This window comes from Triticum dicoccoides, chromosome 4A (genome assembly GCF_002162155.2).
Source record: "Triticum dicoccoides isolate Atlit2015 ecotype Zavitan chromosome 4A, WEW_v2.0, whole genome shotgun sequence".
Classification (NCBI taxonomy): Eukaryota; Viridiplantae; Streptophyta; class Magnoliopsida; order Poales; family Poaceae; genus Triticum; species Triticum dicoccoides.
Genome location: NC_041386.1, coordinates 95,765,200 through 95,773,639, shown reverse-complemented (window position 1 = coordinate 95,773,639; position 8,440 = coordinate 95,765,200).

Below are 8,440 nucleotides of genomic sequence, written 5' to 3'. Positions count from 1 at the left end.
CGTAACATTTCGGTCTCACCGAAATGAGCGAATCGGTCCCATCGAGTTTACCTGACCAACTCTCTGGTTAGCTTATTACCAAAATCGGTCTCACCGAGTTTATGTAATCGGTCTCACCGAGATTACATTATGCCCTAACCCTAACCATATCGGTCCTACCGAGTTGCATGTCAGTCCCACCGAAAATCCTAACGGTCACTAGATTTGCTGAATCGGTCTGACTGAGTTTATCAATTCGGTCCCACCGAGTTTGGCAAGTTGTGTGTAACTGTTAGTTTTTGTGTGGAGGCTATATATACCCCTCCACCTCCTCTTCATTCATGGAGAGAGCCATCAGAACGAACCTACACTTCCAACTTACTTTTTCTGAGAAAGAACCACCTACACTTGTGTTGAGGCCAAGATATTCCATTCCTACCATATGAATCTTGATCTCTAGCGTTCCCCAAGTTGCTTTCCACTCAAATCTTCTTTCCACAAAATCCATATCCTGTGAGAGAGAGTTGAGTGTTGGGGAGACTATCATTTGAAGCACACGAGCAAGGAGTTCATCATCAACACACCATTTGTTACTTCTTGGAGAGTGGTGTCTCCTAGATTGGCTAGGTGTCACTTGGGAGCCTCCGAAAAGATTGTGGAGTTGAACCAAGGAGTTTGTAAGGGCAAGGAGATCGCCTACTTCGTGAAGATCTACCCTAGTGAGGCAAGTCCTTCGTGGGCGGCGGCCATGGTGGGATAGACAAGGTTGCTTCTTCGTGGATCCTTCGTGGGTGGAGCCCTTCGTGGACTCGCGTAACCGTTACCCTTCGTGGGTTGAAGTCTCCATCAACATGGATGTACGATAGCACCACCTATCGGAACCACGACAAGAACATCCGTGTCTCCTATTGCGTTTGAATCCTCCAAACCCTTTCCTTTACATTCTTGCAAGTTGCATGCTTTACTTTCCGCTGCTCATATACTCTTTGCGTGCTTGCTTGAATTGTGTTAAGATTGCTTGACTTGTCCAAAGTTGCTAAAATCTGCCAAGAACTAAAATTGGGAAAAAGGATAAGTTTTATTTGGTCAAGTAGTCTAATCACCCCCCCTCTAGACATACTTTCGATCCTACAGCGGACCCCATGCCCATCCCTCCAACCCCGTTCGCCCGATCGCCATAACTATAAGGAAACCAGAAACTAAAACTATCTTAGTGAAAAAAACATCGTGCTGCTGGCGACAACTGCAAGGTGTAGCGCGGGGAGCAAGGAGCAGCAACATGCGTCGGTGAGACAACAGTCACATCTGGCCAGAGCAGTCACAAAATACAGAGTTGTCGACCCGACAGCACAGGGAGACCGGCATCGGCGACATACACATGTGTCATCTGGCGTGAAGCCCGTGTCTTCGTCTATTGTAATGGTCGTCGCCGCCATCGAGGAGTATGAGACACTGCTCCATCGGCGATCCGGCCGCCAGCCACGAGGAGTGTCTCCTCGATGTGCTGTGGGCCGACACCACTGTTCTGTACGCATACTCGCATGTGAAGGGGCTGATGGCCCGTGTGGACGTATCCCAGTCCGTTGTAGTGGTCGACACCCCCATCGCGTGAAGGACCGAGGAGCTTGGAACACCGCTCCAATGGCGATCCGACCACTTCATCTGCTTGGAATCGTGCAACTCCCAATTTTTTCCCCAGAGTTTAGGCTTTTAAGCTGAGGACACGTGGCAACCGGCGAAACACTCACCCTGGTGGTTAAACTGACTTACAACATCCCCACGTATTATACAAAGGCTTTTATCATTTATGTCACTAGTTGTGTCCCACTACTCAGTTTTGCCATTAAAAAATACAACTACTTAAAAATGCCATCGATTCGTGAGATGCTTGCTCAAAAATGCCATTAGATATCTCAAAAATGCCATCGTTCCTTTAGATGTTTGCTAAAAAATGTCATTAGACATTATTATTTTCAGGTCAAATCCGTTGACCATGTTATATGGCAAAAATAAGCTTAGACCCACATGTCCGTTCTATCTATCTCACAATGATAAGTGTTGGCCCAGTTGTCAAGATTAACCAAGCGAATAATTTTACAGGAAAATAAGAACGTTGTTCGGAACAAATGGGCTCCACACTTTATTGTAGCGAGATAGAGCGGGCATGTTGGTTCATAGGTATTTATGTCATTATAACATGGCAAAAGAGATTTGAGATTACAATAATGGTGTCCAGTGGCATTTTTGAGTATGTGTCTAACAAAGCAATGACATTTTTGAGGAGTTGAAATTCCTAGTGGCAAAACTGAGTAGTGGGACATAACCGATGGCATAAATGATAAAAACCCGAGGAAGTATAAAAAAATCAGTGTGCAACATTTAGCGTCGTTGTGGTGACAAACACAACAACTAGTGCAGTCATGTTTTCAGGTTGGTAGACGGGCATTGTTACATCTTCGATGGGCCACAAAACTATTATAGTCTTTCCGGCGATGTTCATTCAATGAGAGGACACGTTAACATCGACTAGGAAATGTATGTGTGTATGTATGAGCGTCTGTGTAGATACTGTCTTAAAAAACTAGTGCAGTTAGTGTGTTTAGTAAAAAAATGAGCAAAGCTTGTACGTGCTGCTCAAGGCCTCAAGCTATTGTGTATGACTAGGGGCTGGGGCGCCACCTGGTGGCGCCTCTTGAGAGAAATCTGGGCGGTGCCAGGTTGAAAGCGCCCATTCCACTTACTTTGGCGACAAATTTCGGAAGAGCTAAATAAATGACGCTTAAATACAAGGGAGATTAGGGAATCTGAAACACAAAACACTGATGGCATGAGGTAGAACCGGAAAGACAGAGAGTTCACACATACTCATTATCTAATGAATCAGTATATGTTGCAAGTTTCTGCAGTGGTAAGAATTCAACATTCAACCAGAAAGACAAAGAGAGCTCACACATACTCATTATCTAATGAATCAGTATATGTTGAAGTTTCTACAGTGGTAAGAATTCAACATTCAGTTGTGACATGAAGTGCTACACCAAAACAATAAGAGCACAACGACAGAAAGTTTAAAGGGTATTCAAGCTGAATGCTCAAATTAAAATCACCATGAAATGTGAGGAAAATGCCACCCGGTTCTATGTGGATTCTGCGACATGTCTTGCAAGTAACCATATCATTCAATAAGCCAGAAATATTGTAGACATCAAGTGGAGTCAAAGAGTGCTTGCAATGCTAACCGTCCGAGGAAGATAATCTTCAGCATGTCTCCTAAGAACAGAGAAACCACCACGGGTACTTGTATCCGAGGTTGCTAGTGTCCTGCAGAAGGAATGTATGACGACTTTCTCGAGCTCTTGTGGTTTAGGACCCAAGCTTGTGAGCTCACCTTACTAATTAAGGGGGTTCAAACGGGAAAATTAATGAACGTACATGTAAACAGAAACATGGAACATTACTAACAAAGAAGACTGCTACATGAAACAGAACTGATATTATATGTGAAGAAATGTACATAGGAAAGGACAAGGCTTTGTTACAAGGTATCTACCATTATGTTTCAGAAGAGTGTCAGGTTGTAGCCCTCATTTTGAAGCTTTGCCTCAATAGTCTCAGACAATAAAGAAGGGTATTATGACTATTATGAGTAAGTCTTCTAGAATATCAACCACTACTGTGGGAATTGATGTGCAGATAATGGAATAGAAAGCAGTACTCTAATCTATCAGCACAAGAGTTACAGAATATGTAGTGTGCCTAAATCAATTCATTAAGAACTTAATTAGACCAGTGTACATTACAAGAGGTCCAAAAAGGCCAAAAGGGAGTGCGGGATGATTCTTCCGTATATTCATACATTTGGATAGTCAAATTGTAGGTGACAGGTAACAAAGGTAACACAGATATACTGAGCTTACATCATATGAGAAACACACAGAGGAGGGAATATGTACCAGAAGAGCATTAACACAAAGAAAGCATTCTGGTAGAAGTTATAGAGAATCATGTATGTCATAGACCGATGGTTCCAGTGCTTGTGCGCAAGAAGCGCTCTATTAAAAAAAACTGCCCCATAACAAATCTGAGGCCATCACTACTTGACAACCTTCTTGACCACATATATACCAAAACTAACATCAGCCATTTGTATCATTGAAATATAATTTGCCCCTGCAAATAGAAAACAAGATCATAGAAAGCCAGACTGTCAAGATGAACATAGGAAGATGCCAAATAGTGGAGAAAATAGTTAGCCATGTCTCCAAAATTAAAGGTGACAGTAAAACTGACAAGCTCAATGTACATCAAAAACTTATGTTGGCATAATTCTGCAGTATTGTTTGTTTGATCTTCAATTGTCAGAAATGACTTGTGCCTCTGTACTAATTGTGACGTTCAACAGATAGGGAGCTTATTATTGTATAAAGCCTTATCAGTATATAACTGGATTGCATAGACAGAAATGCAATGCACATCATGTGATTCCACTCCTTCCTCTTAGTCCAGCCCCTTCTTTTCCATAACCCTCTCTCAAATACACATGTCCTCCCTTGAGGGGAAAACATAAATTAGTATGAAAACCATAGATATGGAAAGGAAAAGGAACAAAACATGTATATGGAATTTTGAAGCCATGCCTTCGTAGACCTGCTTCTAACTATAGTGCTATGTGTACAATTATTTTCTTATAAAGAACAAGCCCACAAAAACTACAATATCATTGAATGTATTGTATTTGGAGAACCATAATGAGCAGATCTAGAAGAAAGCCTTTTCGCACCGGTATTTGGAGACAATATGAGGAACAGACACAACCAGATGTCGAGAATGAAGAGTTAGTACCAAAGAGCATACCTCACATGTCGGCCGCCGCCGCAGGCGCCTGCTTGAGGTGGTCCAGGAGCCCGCCGCCACCAAGGCTGAGCTAATCGGCATTGGCAGGGATGACGTGGTCAAGCTGCAGTGAGCGTGCCGCCTTTCAAGAATAATGCATTTTCTTAAGAATGGATCTAACAAAACATGCTATAGCCAAGTATTCTGGTGCATATGAGTTGCACCCAGATCAACCGCATGCTTATCATAAGGGATTTAAGGCAGTTTCTTCCTTCACAAAATGTCATTCTTTCCAACTAAATATACCATACTTTGAAGAAAATGCACCATATATCCAATTCATGTTTTCTTCAAAATTGTATGAGTTGAGGGTTCACAATATGTACTAGTGGGCAAGGGTGCTCCACCGCGCCAGGAAGTTACCCAGATGTTTGCTTGGCTTTTTTTTGAAAGGGAAGGTTGTTTGGTTGCCTATATATTATTTTAGCTCTATAAAAAGTATTTAGTTGTCCATCACTTTAATGAGCTGGTTTATTTAGCAAATGTGGCATATTCTTAGATAGAAAACATGGCACATTGATAGGTGAACAACACCACAATAGTTCATTTTTAGAGAGCAAAATATACGATATCCACTGTCATTGTCGGAAACAAATGTTCACTGCCATTGTCTTAAAGAGAAGTTCTCAGATGAAACTAAAATTATAATATTATATGCCTAATTTAGCAAGTTACCAGCATGTTAGGCAGCTTTTGAACTGAATGCTTGCTCACAAGAAGTACTACAATTTGTAAAATTTAGCCATTTCTGCATTACTATACCCTTGAGAACAGAAACCGAAGAAATATTTGCAACATGAATGTGTACAATTAGTCTTAAACAAAGAACAGACATAATCTTCACAAGGTCCAGCGTGGCAAACCATGTCTACAGTTCTCAAATAAGACGTCGCAATATCATCACCGACTTGTTGTTCCAGCCATACATTAGAAATTCCATCCATTAGCATTTGACAACATGACTCAACGATTACCTTACCTCATCAAATCATCGTGACACCTTGTATCCTGCATGGTCAAGTAGTACACCTTCTGATGGCAATAACAAATTCTGGATAAGACTAAGGAAAAATTAGCATGTTGATCTTTTCCAGAAAATAAATAAAATATGATTCCTTGGTCTTCAAGGAAAATAGAAATCATGTTTCATAATTCCAATATGAAACGACTTTATTTGTAGAAGTAAGCAAGGCAAGCAACTTAGCCAAATGGATGTGGTATATACATGAATACATACGTAGCAAAAGGAAATCATATATGCATGCGACATGGGCACAACACAAAAAATTCTTTATGCATATTTCACATACATAACTAAAGTTAATGATCATCTCATGTAAAAATAGTCACTAATTAATTAAATCAATTCATCCAACATTATACTGCTAGTCTGATACAACTTGTACCGAGGATTATTATAAGAGAGCACTTCTAGAATTATGCAGATATAAACTGTTTGACATTTATGTCAACAAACTACAAACCACCATGCATGTTGTCTGGTCAAGTTCTAACGGGATGACTGTAAAACGATTTACCTTCAAACTAAATTGACAGAAAAATAGATCGGACTCAGCTTAATCTTTGAACTCGTGCAATTAGCACTCAGTCGTTTGCAAAAACAGTTCATCTGGTTATATTTAGTACCTACAAAAGCGAGCATAGAAATGTTTATCCTCACAAACAAAGAATAAGAATACATGTGTAAGACCAATACTATAACTGGTTATCAAGAAAACTAAACAATAGAAGAAACATAAAACAAAGGATGGAAGATGGGACCTACCTGACTAAGAATGCCACAAGATACAGTAGAAATTCCTTCTTTATGGCTGGCTCCCAGAGAATTTCCAAGAATGCATATTGACCAAGGTCATGCAGTCCTCGATAGAGCAAAAATCCAGGGACAACCTTCATAACTAATATCCAACCACCTGAGTAGAAAATACAAACCTTGTTATCTGTAGTCACAACATGTAAATTGAATAGTAGGTTACTGCTAAGTTAGCAGCTTACAGTGAAAAGTTCTATCCTATAGAAAAGGGAAAAGAAATGCCACCTGTAAGCCAGAGCCAAATATATAGATGGCCAATCATTGCAGCAGCAGAATAAACGGAAGTTTTCACTTTAAGAAGGAATCTTGACTCAAGATATTAGAGGTTTAAGTCACTGGTTGTGGCTATCTTAACAGATGAAACGAAAGATGCCACAAAAAGGCAAAAAACCAATCTGTAAAACAGTAAAAGTATGTAGATGAGGAAAAAATATGCCATAGTAATTGACTCAGAAGATCAATTTGGATTTTGGAGTACATATATTTGCTTTCCACAAAAACAGAAGCTCAGTGAAATATCTGAATTGTACATATATTTGGATTTTGAAGATCAATTAGTTCTTTCAAAAATACTCAGTGAAACAAAGAACTCGAAGCTGCATCACACAAGAGAGAAGGGTGCTTCTCTCCATTCCTGAAAATACCTGCAAGTGATGGCGCGCACGGCGAGCAGCATCTCGCCGGGGCTGGCGACCTCGGCGTCGGCCAGCCGCACAAGCGCCCGGGCGGTGGACTCCACGGGGAAGTAGCCCCCGGCGTCCTCCGTGCAGAACGAGAGCGCCTCGCAGGGCTCCATGAGCGACGCGAGCAGCGCGCCTCCCCCTGCGCCCTCCGAGGCGACGGCCGCTACCATCCGACGGAACTTGCCGCCCTCGGGCCTCCCTTTCCCGTCCCCGTCCCTACAAAAAGGAGCACGACGGCAGGGCGTCTCTTCAGTCTGCGCTATCCTTCTGCGTCAAGGATAAACACGATGCTGCAGAGAGGAAGAGTAGGCGGGCAGCGGGGCATAGGAGACGGCGGAGGGAATGGGGATTTTTTTTTCCTTTCTTTCCGATGAACCCTAGCCTAGATAGCTTGCTCACGGGGACGACTGCAGCGGCGAGACGGCGGGAGATAGGAGGAGGAGGAGGGGCGGCGGCTCACATACCGGGAAGGAGAGGCGACACCGCTGGATAGAAGGGGTGGGGTGGCGGCGCCGGAGAAGAGGACGAGGCGGAGGGCGGAGAAGGGGCTGTGAAGGCGATTTTCTCCTCCTGTCTTTTTCTTATAATAAAAAGCAAACGATGTGATGGGCCTGATAAATCTTTTTTTGTCTCGTACCGTTGCCGACGTGGCTATCGTGAGCTATCGCCTTTGATGCGTAGCTGAATGGTTTCAATTGTGAAAGTGCTTAATTTAATTTCTTATAATAATCCCGACAAAGTCTGATAGTGACCGAAGTATTTATCCATTAGTGGTACAACATTTGCTCATAATATTTGTCAAACTACCGACAAAATTAGAAAATCTTTATTTTTATATATTTTTAGAAGGAAAGGGACCATGTCCGCGGTTCCATTTATATCAATGAATCAAAGTATTCAGTAATAGCAAAACAAGCCCCCTTACAACTGAAGGAGTAGAAAAACAAAATTACAATCTTATGGCAGAATGCCTAAAAGCGCTCTGGCCGCAACCCAGAAGCAAATAGTCTAAAAAGGAGGGAAAACTTATTACATCATTTTCACTAACAAC